This window comes from Microcaecilia unicolor, chromosome 9 (genome assembly GCF_901765095.1).
Source record: "Microcaecilia unicolor chromosome 9, aMicUni1.1, whole genome shotgun sequence".
In the NCBI taxonomy this organism is placed as follows: Eukaryota; Metazoa; Chordata; class Amphibia; order Gymnophiona; family Siphonopidae; genus Microcaecilia; species Microcaecilia unicolor.
This window is the reverse complement of record NC_044039.1, coordinates 202,715,367-202,732,144: the sequence shown is the minus strand read 5'-3', so window position 1 is coordinate 202,732,144 and position 16,778 is coordinate 202,715,367. Positions and strand designations below refer to the sequence as shown.

Here is a 16,778-nt window from a genome sequence, read left to right as displayed (position 1 = left end):
AGTCTCTACTGGCATACTGCAGACGTCGGAACCGCTCCCCCTCCCCCGGAGTCGCCGCCGCCCCTCCATCTGGCCCGAGCACTGTGAACTTACATCAGCACGCAGCAGCAGGCACATCAGCAAAGCTGCCGTCGGGCTTCCTTCTCTGCCTTTGTCCCGCCCTCGCCGACGTTACGTCATACGAGGGCGGGACACAGGCAGAGAAGGAAGCCCGCCCCGACGGCAGCTTTGCTGATGTGCCTGCTGCTGCGTGCTGATGTAAGTTTACAGTGCTGCTCGGGCCGGGTGGAGGGGCGGCAGCAGCGACTCCGGGGGGGGGGCTCGGAAACCCCCCCATTCCAAAAGTAGCCCGTTTTCACGGGCTCAACGGCTAGTAATAATAATAATAGATCAAACATGAGCAATAGGCAATTACAGCAGTAAAAATATTTAGATGTAAATGATAAATTCTACTGTCCTCCTTACAACCAGGTCCTTTCCAGCTTACGTCCTGCTTGCTTCAGTAAATACAGGTCCTCTGTAAACCAAGAAACAGACTTACAAGAAGGAGTGATCCTGATTCTCTCAATGGCAATATCACCTGGTGCCTGAGACAGTGATCCCCAAACCAGTCCTGGGGGAATCCCAGCCAGTCAGGTTTGCAGGATAATCCACAATGAATATTCATGAGATCGAGCTGCATGCACTGCCTCCTCGGTATGCAAATCGATCTCATGCAGATTCACTGTGGATATCCTGAAAACCTGACCGGCTGGACCCCCCCCCCCCCCCGGACAGGTTTGGAAAACTCTCAGACATCCCTTGGGTCCACCTGATCCTTCGCAGACCCCTCCCCTGACAGAAAATTATCTTCCAACACTAAAAGCTGTTAGGTATCTTCTCCGCCTAAATTTAAATGCAGTAATGGAGGATCTCAATGCAGTAAACCAACCAACTAAAACAACTTCTTGAAGACTTACCACTAAGCTAAAGTGCCCTCCCCCCTCCTGAATGTAAATCTGCTATTTTTCAGACTTTAAATCTTAGCCCTCCTCCCCTCAAACACTTTATTTACCTGGTCTGTCTTCATTAGACTGTACGCTCCTGGATCAAGGGCGGTCTCTTATCTGCATCTGTACAGTGCTTTACCACATAAATCTACTAACGCAATATATTTTACTAGCTTTGGAAAGCTATGTTCCCTTTACGAGGTCAGTGAAGAAAGGGTGACCCAAATGTACACAAAAATTACAGGTTATACTACAAGAGTGGTGTGGTGGTTCTTGGTTTTTCAAGTTGTAAAATCTGTTTTTGGCTGACCGTTTTGTCACACATACGTCCCCACCCCTAAAGCCTTTCACTGTACAACGCCTTTACAGATCTGAAAACAAACACCCCACACCACCACTGTAACACAAAGAGGCTCATTTTCAATGCTCACAAAATTTTTGAGGCATATTTTCAAAGCACTTAGCCTTCCAAAGTTCCATAGAAACCTATGGCACTTTGGAAGGCTAAGTGTTTGAAAATATGCCTACTATGTGCAGGGCTGTAACCGGGGTCTGTCTCTCTCCTGATCCTATGTATCAGCCCGGGTGATTGCATCGTGATAACCCAGGTCACAGAAGAGTGACAGACCAGACCAAGGGAGGCGCGGATGTCGTGAGGGGCGGTGGCTGCCCTGCCCCGGCTCTGTCTCTCACCCAAGTGTCATTTTCATGTCTGTTTCAGCACCACTGTCTCTCTAGCTCATTCTGCACTGACCTAATAAAGACAGCTGAGCTCTAGAAAGTTCTTCACTGTTATTCTTCATGGTCCAATAAAGAGCTATCACCTGCAGCAGATCAATATTTCCAGTTCTCTTCACTCTGTGGTTGTCCCTCTCTCAGGGCTGTTTTGCATCACTCCAGCATGCTTTGGGTTGTTATCGCCTTAATGTCAAGTCTTTGAAAACCAAATCAGCATGCATCAGGATTAAACAGCAGAAAAAGAGGAACGTGCGAGGTAAAGGGGAAATAAATTAGGAAGGTGCGGTTGCATGCAGAACGTAGAAATTCCACACCGGCCTGGATCAACACGGACATTTCTGTGTAAACATTTCAAGTCCATCCTCTCTCTCTGAGCACGCCGTCTACGGTACACCAGTCAATGGTTTGTTTACATTTTTCCCATGTGACAGGTAAAGGCTGACTAATGTCAGAAACACTCCAGAGCGCCCTCTGACTGGATCTTGGCTATGCACCTTCAGTGATTCACCTGAAATAAGTGATCGTGTAATAATCACACATCCTACCTGCACCTGTGTATCACCCAGCACTAGACAACATTCTTCAGGGGCCAAATAATCCTTAACTATTTTAGGGAGGAGGAAGGTATTAGCCCCATGTCAAGCAGGCACTGAAACTTACTCAACTAATGCACTGGACGATTGCTTCAGGGGCCCAATGCACAGCCACCAATGGGGGCGTATTTTCAAAGCACTTGGAGGCATATTTTCAAAGCACTTTGGGAGGCTAAGTTCCATAGGTTTCTATGGAACTTTGGGAGGCTAAGTGCTTTGAAAATGAGCCTCATAGACTTCCAAAGTTCCATAGACGCATATTTTCAAAGCACTTTGCCTTCCAAAGTTCCATAGGTTCCTCTGCAACTTTGTGCGTCTAAGTGCCTTGAAAATGAAATGCGTCCCTCCCAAGTCACACGCATTCGCAGATCGGGGGATCGCCTTCCTCTCCGCATGATCTGCCACCTCTTCCCCTATCTTCCACTCACTGTCCTCCTTATCCGCTATATCACACCCATCAAACTCCTACCTGAGCTCGATCCACTAACAATTCCCAGAGCTTGCCTTCTCCGGCGCCCCGTGACCGTCCCTTACGATCCAGGATCCACTATTACACACAAGGAGGTGACTACACACGACACACAACCCTCTCTCTCCCTCTACATCCCGCCTTGCCGGAAACAGAAAGTTGCGTCAGAGAGAGGAGTCGGTGGACGAAGCAGCAGCGTTGGTGCAGTTTGTGCTCCGGAAAAGTACTGTGCAAGGAAACCCCCGGGGCCGCTTTGCAAATCTATACGGGGGGAGCGTTGTGAAAGATGCACTTTTGTACGAGCCGTTGCACGAAAACGGTGAGCTGCGTCATCAGGAGGAACCCCGTCCGCATTTTCATAGCAGGAAAAGATAGGTTTTGTGACTGCTCGAGGTAGAGAGAGAACACTTAAAAAATACACGATGGCTTAATTTGTCTACTCACTGCTTCATACAAACTCAACTCGAATGTGGACACTATAGTAACATAGTAAATGACGGCAGATAAAAGACCTGCACGGTCCATCCAGTCTGCCCAACAAGATAAACTCATTTTATATGTGGTATGTGATACGTTATATATGCAGTGCAATTTTTCTAGCAAAAAAAGGTGCCCGTACTCAAATGCCAGGCCACCCTTCAGGGGTGGGGTGATCACTGAGGGACTCACCCCCACAATAGCCAGGACCAGGGGCGTATCTGGAATCCGGCGGTAGGGGGGGCCAGAGAGGGGGGGCACATTTTTGCCTCCCTCCCCCCCCCCCCACCGCCGCCGCCTCTCTCCACCCCCTCCCCGCCGTCAACCCTCCCCCGTTGCTTACTTTTGCTGGCGGGGGGCCCCAACCCCCGCCAGTCGAGGTCCGACCCGCAATCTCCATGTTTCGTCTTCCTCCGTGGCCATGTGCTTCAAGGAAGTAACGCTGCAGTGCTGATTGGTTGAATCCAGTTCGGCGTCTGACGTCGCAGCGACGTCAGACGCCAAACTGGATTCAACCAATCAGCACTGCAGCGTTACTTCCTTGAAGCACATGGCCACGGAGGAAGACGAAATATGGAAATTGCGGGTCGGACCTCGGCTGGCGGGGGTTGGGGCCCCCCGCCAGCAAAAGTAAGCAGCGGGGGAGGGTTGACGGCGGGGAGGGGGGCCAGGGCGAAATCTGCGGGGGCCCAGGCCCCTGTGGCCCCACGCAGATACGCCCCTGGCCAGGACCCCCTGCAACCAGTCACAGAATCTATGACAAGGCAGAATTGGTGTGTTGAGCCTGAGCTCTTCCATTAAAACTTGTGGTCCATGGGTCAATTTTAGCAGACACTGGAAAAGGTGCCGGTACTCAGTACACCCGAGTACCCCCTCAAAAAAAAAGCCCTGGTTATATGTATACCCGAGTTTGATTTGTCCTTGCCTTAAATTCTCAGGGCACAGACCGTAGAAGTCTGCCCAGTACTGTTCTTGTACTAAGCTCTAGATGTGCAGTATATTTTGTTATAATTGGGGAAATGGTCTCAATTGTCACTGGGATATGCTACTCATCAGGGGCGTAGCTACGTGGGCCCACGGGGGCATTAGCCCCCATAGATTTGGCCCTGCCCCCCACTGCCAACCCTTTCGATCCCCTCTTCCCGCCGCCAACCCTCCCCCACTACCGGGTACCTTTGCTGGCGGAGGTCCCCAACCCCAGCCAGCCGAAGTCCTCTTCTGCGCAGCCACGTTGCTGATCTGCAAAGGCAGGCTGCTGTTTCTGTGAGTCTGACGTCAGACGCACAGAAACAGAAGGCTGCCCTTGCAGATCAGCAACGCGGCCGCGCAGACTCACAGAAACAGAAGGCTGCCCTTGCAGATCAGCAACGCGAGTGCGCCGGAGAAGAGGACTTTGGCTGGCGGGGGGTTGGGGACCCCTGCCAGCAAAGGTACCCGGTGAAACAGTCAAACTACGCCCATGTGTAAGAGCTCTGAAAAGGGTCTAAGGAACCTCTGAGACTTTAGAAAAACAATATTCCCTTAAGGAATATGACAGGGGATTATTTGAGAGAGCTGTTTATTTCATGATTTTGTTTTAAAGAGAAGCTGGTGTCTTTAGAGTTTGGGTTTAAAAAGAGCCTTTAAACCCTGCTTCTGGGGAAGTGTAATTTCAGGAAAGAACTGTGTTTTAAAAGTAATTCCTGAGTTTTCCCTGGATTTCTTGAGTGAAAGGGAAGATCAGAGCTTGAAGCAGCTTGGAATGTTCAGCACTGAATAGGAACTAAAGAGGCAGCTTGGAATCTGAGCAAGGCTGGAGGCTGCCTAGAGATGTGACAGAGCCTGAGACTTGTCATTTTGCTGAATTTATGGTCTCCTAAGGAAAAAGAGATTTGTGTGCTGCACTGGTGTGATTGAGCACTGCTGAGAGAGACTGTATCAAAACACCTTATTGGTTTTTGGGAAATTAAAGCAGGGACAAATAATAATATTTTGTTTTCCTAATTAGCTAGCATACACAGCTTTACCGCCTAAGAAGGCACTGACCTAGTTACTCACACAGGGAGTTAAGGTTTTGCTTTGTTTGTTTTGTTGACAAGACTAGTGGGTCCTGAGAACTTGCCCAGAAGAGGTTCCAAGGAGGAGATCTGGAGACTGGTCCAGCTGCTCAGGAACCCATGGTACTAGGGTTACCGTATTTGCCCTAAGAAAAAAAGAGGACACATGCCCACTCCCTGATGCACCCCTACCCCCCCCCCCCCCGTCACACCCTGGGCATATTGTCACACCCCACCCTGCCCAACCCCTGTCACTTTTACCCCCCACCTTAAAGAAAGCCAGATTCCCCCTCCCCTCATGTAGATCCCCACCCCCAATTTTCCAGCCTCCCTCCACCCACATGACTTCATTTGCTACCCCTCCCCTCCTTTATTATTTTGTTAAATTTGTACCCCACGCTTTCGCACTCATGGCAGGCTCAATGCGGCTTACATGGGGCAATGGAGGGTTAAGTGACTTGCCCAGAGTCATAAGGAGCTGCCTGTGCCTGAAGTGGGAATCAAACTCAGTTCCCCAGGACCAAAGTCCACCACCCTAACCACTAGGCCACTCCTCCACTGTTGCTACTATTTGAGATTCTACATGGAATGTTGCTATTCCACTAGCAACATTCCATGTAGAAGTCGGCCCTTGCAGGTCACCAATGTGGCCGCGCAGGCTTCTGCTTCTGTGAGTCTGACCGTGCAGGACGTCAGACTCACAGAAACAGAAGCCTGCGCAGCCTTGTACATGGATTGTTGCTAGTGGAATAGCAACAATCTTCCACATTCCATGTAGAATCTCCAATAGTAGCAACATTCCATGTAGAATCTCAATAGTAGCAACATTCCATGTAGAATCTCAATAGTTGCACCATTCCATGTAGAATCTCCAATAGTATCTATTTTATTTTTGTTACATTTGTACCCTGCGCTTTCCCACTCATGGCAGGCTCAATGCGGCTTACATGGGGCAATGGAGGGTTAAGTGACTTGCCCAGAGTCACAAGGAGCTGCCTGTGCCTGAAGTGGGAATCAAACTCAGTTCCCCAGGACCAGAGTCCACCACCCTAACCACTAGGCCACTCCTCCACTTTACCTTAGTGTGGTGTTCTGGTGGTCTAGTGACCTTTTGGGGGCAGGAAAGAGCCCCTTCTTTCCTGCCTGGCGCATCTGCAGACTGCCTTGCTCCCGGCACTGATTCAAAATGGCTGCCCAGAGTGAACTTGCAAGACTTCTGAATCGGTGCCAGGAGAAAGACAGTCTGCAGATGTGCCGGGCAGGAAAGAGGGGGCTCTTTCCTGCCCCAAAGAGGTCACTAGACCACCAGAACACCACACTAAGGTAAAGGAGGGGAGGGGAGGATAGGACACCCTTAGGCCATCCTGCCTGTTTGTCTGGAAATCCTGGCAAACGGGCAGACTGGCAAAACCTGCCCGGTTGCCCAGCCATGTCCTCCAAAAGAGGACATGTCTGGGTAAAACCAGACGTATGGTAACCCTACATGGTACTCAATGCAAGAAAGCGCTGGAGCCTTTGAAGTTTTTTTACATTTTTATTTTGGTGTGCACACTCAGTTCATTTTATTTAAATAGCAATATTTGGTTGCATTTTAATGAACATTGGGCCAGGACAAAGGGATGCTTACCTGAAAAGCCATAGTTGGGAAGTTCCAGCCCAAAACACAAATGCAGGTTTAAACAAGTTATTTTAGAAGATTTTAGAATAACACAAGAAATAAGACAAAATAAAACGTGGAAAAGAAAATAAGATGATACCTTTTTTATTGGACATAACTTAATACATTTCTTGATTAGCTTTCGAAGGTTGCCCTTCTTCGTCTGATCGGAAATAAGCAAATGTGCTGACAGTGTATATAAGTGAAAACATTCAAGCATTACTATGACAGTAAAATAGATACCATTGGAGATTCTACATGGAATGTTGCTACTATTGGAGATTCTACATGGAATGTTGCTATTCCACTAGCAACATTCCATGTAGAAGGCTGCGCAGGCTTCTGTTTCTGTGAGTCTGACATCCTGCACGTATGTGCAGGATGTCAGACTCACAGAAGCAGAAGCCTGCGCGGCCACATTGTTGACCTGCAAGGGCCGACTTCTACATGGAATGTTGCTAGTGGAATAGCAACATTCCATGTAGAATCTATAGAAATCAAACAAAATAAAACATGGAAAAGAAAATAAGATGATACCTTTTTTATTGGACATAACTTAATACATTTCTTGATTAGCTTTCGAAGGTCGCCCTTCTTCGTCAGATCGGAAATAAGCAAATGTGCTGACAGTGTATATAAGTGAAAACATTCAAGCATTACTATGACAGTAAAATAGATACCATTGGAGATTCTACATGGAATGTTGCTACTATTGGAGATTCTACATGGAATGTTGCTATTCCACTAGCAACATTCCATGTAGAAGCCTGCGCGGCCACATTGTTGACCTGCAAGGGCCGACTTCTACATGGAATGTTGCTAGTGGAATAGCAACATTCCATGTAGAATCTATAGAAATCAAACAAAATAAAACATGGAAAAGAAAATAAGATGATACCTTTTTTATTGGACATAACTTAATACATCTCTTGATTAGCTTTCGAAGGTTGCCCTTCTTCGTCAGATCGGAAATAAGCAAGTGTTGGTAGATGACAGTATATATAAGTGAGACATCAAAGCATTTCAGTGACAGTCTAACAGGATGGGGGGTGGATAGGTGAGAGGAGGCTGATAAACAGAGCAATACAACTTTATGGTTTATAATGGGCTAGAAAACCCAGATCTTTGTTAAGTCCTGTCTGGTGGATGTCAAAATTTTTAATCATTCTGACTTCAAAGGTCTTACTATGAAATCACTGGTACAGTGTTCTGGTGTACCAGTGATTTCGTAGTAAGAATCCTGAAAGGTAACTTTAAAACAATACAGGGACGTAAGACCTTTGAAGTCAGAATGATTAAAAAGTCTGACCATTTGAGGACAGTGTGTTGTATGGCCGTCAATGCCGTGGCTACTGAGGATATGTAAGTACAGGGTTGTTCATTTGCTACCACACAGAGCTCCAAGTGCCTGTTTACTGCACGTTTTAATGTAGGTTGTGTCACTCAGCAATGGCTGCGCCTCTAGGACATTTGTAAGTAAGGGCTTTGGTCACATAGGCATGAATGTGATCAGGCCACCCTGTGCCCTGTTCAGTTCCTCATTACACATCGCCTTCTAGGTGCTGCCAAGCTCTAGCAGGAGCATGCAGGTAAACAATGGAAACCTCCCAACTTGGAACAGGGCTACTCCAAGGATAAGGACGGAGGTGAGTTAAGTAAACAAACATTATCTCATGAAATGGCCACATAGGGAACCAGTGTATGGAGTAACAGGATAAAGAGAGTAGGCTGCTGTGAACCAGGCCTATGAAGGCAATGTTGGTGGGGTGTTAGTGGTCACGTCCCAGAGCAATTTTTCCAACTTAACAGCCATTGTTTTTTTTTTTAAATTATTTATCTATGACTTTCAATACAATTTACAAGATAAACTCGTGAACAAGAAACAGAGAAAGCAAATAATAGAAGAAAGCATAAATACGAATTATGCATCAAGAAACATTAGAATCTTTCTTAGACCACCGTAACAGAGGGGAGGAGATTAGCTATTAAGGGAAAACAAAGGAATAATCAAATAATAAGAAAAGGCAATAACAGGAAGACTATCTCTTATCGCTCAGTTAGCCACACAATTAAAGTTAGACGATTTTCTTCACATCTAAGAATGAACGAAACTGCTCAGGAAGAAAAAAAAGACCGTATTTTGTTCTGCCATGTCTCACGACACATTTGCAGGGATATGACAGAAGGAAAGCAGCTCCCAGGTCTTTAACCTCCTTTCTTGTTGCCAAAAATTCTTTCCTCCAATTCTGGGAAATTTTTGGTTACATCTGGAAAAATCCACAGTTTTTGACCACAAACGTTAGACTTTACTTTAGACATCCCCAGGAAAACGTTTCCAGTGTCGCATTCAGGCCTTGCGCAAAAACAGAGACGCCAGGAAAGTTGCTCTATGAGGAACTTCTGCGGTAAACTTCTCCAGACTTGCCGCGATATTCCTTAAATCCATAGAAGCTTCTTGAGGTGCATTTAAATTTAAATCCAACTCTCTCTCTGGGTTTTCTTATTGGCAACTGGCTTATAATATACCTTATTAACAGGAGGAATAACCTAATACCTCAACCAGATATTTCTTAAAGAGTTCTATAGCTAAAACACCAGAGGGTTTTGGAAAATTTGAAATTCGCAGATTAAGCCTTCTAACCGGCTACCTCCTGCTCAATATTGCCGGATAGTCAGTTAAGTGCCATTTAACCGTCCAGGAGTCGTTTCTCGCCACCTAAATGGTTTTAAAGAAGGTGTACAGTAGTGCTGGTAGTGTTGAATTTACGAATAGCACCTATAAAACTCTATCCCCAATCCCTCCACACCCTGTTCAGAATACGCAAGGTTTACTGTTAATAAAAATGAAGTAACAGTTTCAGAATTCTATTTTTTTTTAAATTATTACTTTGTACATTGCCCAAAGAGGGGACAAACCATCTTTAAGCATTTCTCTGCCTAGTAAAGATGATATCTACTCAACTACTTTACTCATTTTTCCACCAAAGTAAAGGTTAAACAAAAGAATTTAGAAAACCCCTGTTCCCCCGATAAAACGTTTGAATGGCTAGGAGTATATTGGAGTGGAGGAGTGGCCTAGTGGTTAGGGTGGTGGACTTTGGTCCTGAGGAACTGAGTTCGATTCCCACTTCAGGCACAGGCAGCTCCTTGTGACTCTGGGCAAGTCACTTAAACCTCCATTGCCCCATGGAAGCCGCATTGAGCCTGCCATGAGTGGGAAAGCACAGGATACAAATGTAACAAAAATAAAATAGATACTATTGGAGATTCTACATGGAATGTTGCTATTCCACTAGCAACATTCCATGTAGAAGGCTGCGCAGGCTTCTGTTTCTGTAAGTCTGACGTCCTGTTGCTAGTGGAGGAGTGGCCTAGTGGTTAGTGCACTGGACTTTGATCCTGGGGAACTGGGTTCAATTCCAACTACAGCTCCTTGTGACTCTGGGCAAGTCACTTAACCCTCCATTGCCCCAGGTACAAATAAGTACCTGTATACAATATGTAAGCCGCATTGAGCCTGCCATGAGTGGGAAAGCGTAGGGTACAAATGTAACAAAAATAAAATAGATACTATTGGAGATTCTACATGGAATGTTGCTATTCCACTAGCAACATTCCATGTAGAAGGCTGCGCAGGCTTCTGTTTCTGTGAGTACGTGCAGGACGTCAGACTCAGAGAAGCAGAAGCCTGCGTGGCCACATTGGTGATCTGCAAGGGCCCGAATTCTACATGGAATGTTGCTACTATTGAGATTCTGTTGCTACTATTGGAGATTCTACATGGAATGTTAATGTTGCTATTCCACTAGCAACATTCCATGTAGAAGCCTGCCCTTGCAGCCGCGCAGGCTTCTGTTTCTGTAAGTCTGACGTCCTGTTGCTAGTGGAGGAGTGGCCTAGTGGTTAGTGCACTGGACTTTGATCCTGGGGAACTGGGTTCAATTCCAACTACAGCTCCTTGTGACTCTGGGCAAGTCACTTAACCCTCCATTGCCCCAGGTACAAATAAGTACCTGTATACAATATGTAAGCCGCATTGAGCCTGCCATGAGTGGGAAAGCGCAGGGTACAAATGTAACAAAAATAAAATAGATACTATTGGAGATTCTACATGGAATGTTGCTATTCCACTAGCAACATTCCATGTAGAAGGCTGCGCAGGCTTCTGTTTCTGTGAGTCTGACGTCCTGCACGTACGTGCAGGACGTCAGACTCACAGAAGCAGAAGCCTGCGCGGCCACATTGGTGATCTGCAAGGGCCGACTTCTACATGGAATGTTGCTTCTATTGGAGATTCTACATGGAATGTTGCTACTATTGGAGATTCTACATGGAATGTTGCTATTCCACTAGCAACATTCCATGTAGAAGGCTGCGCAGGCTTCTGTTTCTGTGAGTCTGACGTCCTGCACGTACGTGCAGGACGTCAGACTCACAGAAGCAGAAGCCTGCGCGGCCACATTGGTGATCTGCAAGGGCCGACTTCTACATGGAATGTTGCTTCTATTGGAGATTCTACATGGAATGTTGCTACTATTGGAGATTCTACATGGAATGTTGCTATTCCACTAGCAACATTCCATGTAGAAGGCTGCGCAGGCTTCTGTTTCTGTGAGTCTGACGTGCAGGACGTCAGACTCACAGAAACAGAAGCCTGCGCATCCACATTGGTGATCTGCAAGGGCCGACTTCTACATGGAATGTTGCTAGTGGTGGAGGAGTGGCCTAGTGGTTAGGGTGTTGGACTTTGGTCTTGGGGAACTGAGTTTGATTCCCACTTCAGGCACAGGCAGCTCCTTGTGACTCTGGGCAAGTCACTTAACCCTCCATTGCCCCATGTAAGCTGCATTGAGCCTGCCATGAGTGGGAAAGCGCGGGGTACAAATGTAACAAAAAAAAAAAATATGGAGCAAGGTTGTTTGGGGAAACAGTCCATTTTAGTTTTAAAATTTGGCAAACAGTACCTTGGCCAATACTTCTGCTCACTCTTCCCTAAAGTTGGCCCTGGCTACACTTCCTTCATCAGGTCAAAACAAAATGAGACTGTCGAAGCAAAGGATGGTATTTCCTGATCATACAGTGAATCATAGATTATGTTACCGTGGTTGTAGGAAAAATGCAAGATGTGTCATCAGCATGGCAAATGACGCAGAGGCACAAAATTAGGCCTGGTAGTGAGTTAGAAGATTGAAGTTACTGTTAAGTTCCTTTATGTTATTCCTGAGCACTTTTCTAAATCCCCACATCATGCAGACTGTAGTGATATTATTGTTGACGGTATGGGTATTAATTTGGCCCTCTCTAAACCTGAGGCACTTTGGTCTTTTAACCCTGACCATGATGGGTGGTTCGAATGATGAAGGATCACTGCTGTATGCTTGTTACAGTAGCCACGCTGGGAAAAGACCAAAGGTCCATCAAGCCCAGCACTCTGTCTCCGACAGCGGCCAATCCAGGTCTCAAGAACCTGGCAAAAAACCCCAAATTTAATAACAATCAATGAACTTTTCCTTTAGATATCTGTCCAGACCCCCTTTAAACTCAGCAAGGCCAGCTGCCGTCACTACCTTCTCCGACAACGAGTTCCAGAGTCTAACTACGCGCTGAGTAAAGAAAAACTTTCTCCGATTTGTTTTAAACCTACCACATGCTAATTTCATCTTGTGTCCCCTGGTTCTATTATTGTTAGAAAGCGTAAACAAACGCTTCACATCTGTCCGCTCTATCCCGCTCATTATTTTGTAAACCTCTATCATATCACCTCTCAGCCGCCTTCTCTCCAGGCTAAAGAGTCTTAGCCGTCTTAACCTCTCCTCATAGGGTAGTTGTCCCATCCCTTTTATCATTTTTGTCGCCCTTCTCTGCACCTTCTCCAATTCCTTTATATCTTTTTTGAGATGAGGCGACCAGAACTGAACACAATACTCCAGGTGCGGTCGCACCATGGAGCGATATAACGGCATTATAACATCCTCATGCTTGGTTTCCATCCCTTTTCTAATAATACTCAACATTCTGTTCGCCTTCTTAGCCGCCGCAGCACATTGAGCTGAAGATTTCAACATCCTATCCATTAATGGAGGGTCAGGTCTTAAAAGGACTAGAATAAAGAAACTATCTTCTAATTAATCAGCTAATTTCAGGCCAATTTCTTCCTTGCCATTTTTCAGAAATTATAGAAAAAAACAGTTACATAAAAGCCATACCGGTACATACCAATGGTCCATCTACCCAGTAACCTGTTTCCAACAGTGGCCAATCCAGGTCGCAAGTACCTGACAGAAACCCAGATAATAGCAACATTCCATGCTTCCAACCCCAGGGCAAGCAGTGGCTTCCCCATGTCTATCTCAATAGCAGACTATGGACTTTTCCTCCATGATCTTGTCCAAACCTTTTTTAAATGAATATACACTAACCGCTGTTACCACATCCTCTGGCAACAAGTTCCAGAGCTTAACTATTTGTCGAGTGAAAAAATATTTCCTCCTATTTGTTTTAAAAGTATTTCCATGAAACTTCATTGAGTGCCTCCTAGTCTTTGTACTTTTTGAAAGAGTAAAAAAATTGATTCACTTCTACTTGTTCTACACCACTGTACTGCTATGGATTTACAGCCTGCTTCACTGACACAGACTACTCAATAATTACTGTGGATTCTTTTGGATTCGTATTATTATTTTGTTACCTTTGTACCCCGCGCTTTCCCACTCATGGCAGGCTCAATGCAGTAGGCAATGGAGGGTTAAGTGACTTGCCCAGAGTCACAAGAAGCTGCCTGTGCCAGGAATCAAACTCAGTTCCTCAGGACCAAAGTCCACCACCCTAACCACTAGGCCACTCCTCCTCCACTGTTGCTACTATTTGAGATTCTACATGGAATGTAGAAGTCGGCCCTTGCAGATCACCAATGTGGCCGCGCAGGCTTCTGCTTCTGTGAGTCTGACGTCCTGCACGTACGTGCAGGAAGTCAGACTCACAGAAACAGAAGCCTGCGCAGCCTTCTACATGGAATGTTGCTAGTGGAATAGCAACATTCCATGTAGAATCTCCAATAGTAGCAACATTCCACGTAGAATCTCCAATAGTATCTATTTTATTTTTGTTACATTTGTACCCTGCGCTTTCCCACTCATGGCAGGCTCAATGAGGCTTACATGGGGCAATGGAGGGTTAAGTGACTTGAAGGAGCTGCCTGTGCCTGAAGTGGGAATTGAACTCAGTTCCTAAGGACCAAAGTCCACCACCCTAACCACTAGGCCACTCCTCCACTGTTGCTACTATTTGAGATTCTACATGGAATGTTGCTATTCCACTAGCAACATTCCATGTAGAAGTTGGCCCTTGCAGATCACCAATGTGGCCGCGCAGGACATCAGACTCACAGAAACAGAAGCCTGCGCAGCCTTCTAGATGAATGTTGCTAGTGGAATAGCAACATTCCATGTAGAATCTCCAATAGTAGCAACATTCCACGTAGAATCTCCAATAGTATCTATTTTATTTTGTTACATTTGTACCCCGCGCTTTCCCACTCATGGCAGGCTCAATGTGGCTTACATGGGGCAATGGAGGGTTAAGTGACTTGCCCAGAGTCACAAGGAGCTGTGCCTGAAGTGGGAATCATACTTAGTTCCTCAGTTCCCCAGGACCAGAGTCCACCACCCTAACCACTAGGCCACTCCTCCACTGTTGCTACTATTTGAGATTCTACATGGAATGTTGCTATTCCACTAGCAACATTCCATGTAGAACTCGGCCCTTGCAGATCACCAATGTGGCCGCGCAGGCTTCTGCTTCTGCGAGTCTGACGTCCTGCACGTACGTGCAGGACGTCAGACTCACAGAAACAGAAGCCTGCGCAGCCTTCTACATGGAATGTTGCTAGTGGAATAGCAACATTCCATGTAGAATCTCCAATAGTAGCAACATTCCATGTAGAATCTCCAATAGTATCTATTTTATTTTTGTTACATTTGTACCCTGCGCTTTCCCACTCATGACAGGCTCAATGTGGCTTACATAGGGCAATGGAGGGTTAAGTGACTTACCCAGAGTCACAAGGAGCTGTCTGTGCCGGGAATCGAACTCAGTTCCTCAGTTCCCCAGGACCAAAGCCCACCACCCTAACCACTAGGCCACTCCTCCATTAGGTAAATGAGATCTTTATTAGAGGTTCTAAAATCTACAATGATTAAAATATATACAACGATTGAAATATATACACACAATGATTAGCTGTATAACTAAAAAGAAACAATACCTATCTATAAACAATCATTACATCACTGGTCTCTATATCTAAGCAATGCTAAGAGTTCCTAGACCAGGAAAAGAAGCAATAATACACTATAAACAATCATCACTGGTCTTTACATCATCCAGGCTCTCATCATCAGCAGGGGGAGCCCTGTTCACAGCGAAAGCCAGGAGCTTCTTTGACCAGGAAACATGGTTCTCTGCGCAGTTCGTATGTTACTCACAGATGAGCGCCCAATTTCACTGAAAGAAACTCCCCTTTTTATTAGGCTTAGAACTCATGTTCAGAGCTAAGGAAAATTACAGAATGCTTGAGAAACAAGCCATTCTGTGGGAATGTGGTCAATCTGAACTCAAAAACAAGCCCCATCTTTCCCTTCACATAACAATAATGGAAACCAAGGACACTCATCTCAGAAACGACCAAATCCAAGTCCTTTGGTCGTGGGAGGAGCCAGCATTCATAGTGCACTGGTCCCCCTGACATGCCAGGACACCAACCAGGCACCCTAAGGGGCATTGCAGTGGACTTCATAAAAAGCTCCCAAGTACATAGCTCCCTTACCTTGTGTGCTGACCCCCCCCCAAAAAAAAAACCCCACTACCCACAACTGTACACTACTATAACCCTTATGGGTGAAGGGGGCACCTACATGTGGGTACAGTGGGTTTGTGGTGGGTTTTGGAGGGCTCACATTTACCACCACAAGTGTAACAGATAGGTGGGGCCTGGGTCCGCCTGCCTGAAGTGCGCTGCACCCACTAAAGCTGCTCCAGGGACCTGCATACTGCTGCGATGGAGCTGAGTATGACATTTGAGGCTGGCACAAAATATTTTGAAAGATGTTTTTTGAGGGTGGGAGGGGGTTAGTGACCACTGGGGGAGTAAGGGGAGGTCATCCCCCAATTCCCTCCGGTGGTCATCTGGTCAGTTCAGGCACCTTTTGTGGCTTGATCATAAGAAAAACAGGACCAGGTAAAGCCGTCCATGTGCTCGTCAGGGACGCCCTTTTTTTCCATTATGGGTTGAGGACACCCATGTGTTAGGCACGCCCAAGTCCCACCTTCGCTACGCCTCCGACATGCCCCCGTGAACTTTGGTCATCCCTGCGATGGAAAGCAGTTGGGGACGCCCAAAATCGGCTTTCGATTATGCTGATTTGGGTGACCCTGTGAGAAGGACGCCCATCCTCCGATTTGTGTTGAAAGATGAGCGTCCTCTTTTGAAAATAAGCCTGTTGCTGACCTGAACATGTATACCTTGGAGGAAAGGAGTAACAGGGGTGACATGATACAGACGTTCAAATATTTGAAAGGTATTAATCCGCAAATGAACCTTTTCCGGAGACGGGAAGGTGGTAGAACTAGAGGACATGAATTGGGGTTGAAGGGGGGCAGACTCAGGAGTAATGTCAGGAAGTATTTTTTCACAGAGAGGGAGGTGGATATGTGGAAAGTCCTCCCGCAGGAGGTGGTGGAGATGAAAACGGTAATGGAATTCAAACATGCGTGGGATAAACACAAAGCAATCCTGCTTAGAAGTAAGGGATCCACGGAATC

At 46.3% G+C, this 16,778-nt stretch overlaps 1 protein-coding gene across 1 annotated transcript in view; it reads right to left on the bottom strand.

The window, feature by feature from the left end:
- SYNE3 (spectrin repeat containing nuclear envelope family member 3) overlaps window positions 1-2,863 on the bottom strand; it is a 138,806-nt gene extending 135,943 nt beyond the window's left edge. The window contains 1 exon segment of the mRNA XM_030213911.1: window positions 2,790-2,863. The gene's annotated coding sequence lies outside the window, so the exon portion shown is untranslated.
- Window positions 2,864-16,778: the final 13,915 nt, after the last annotated feature.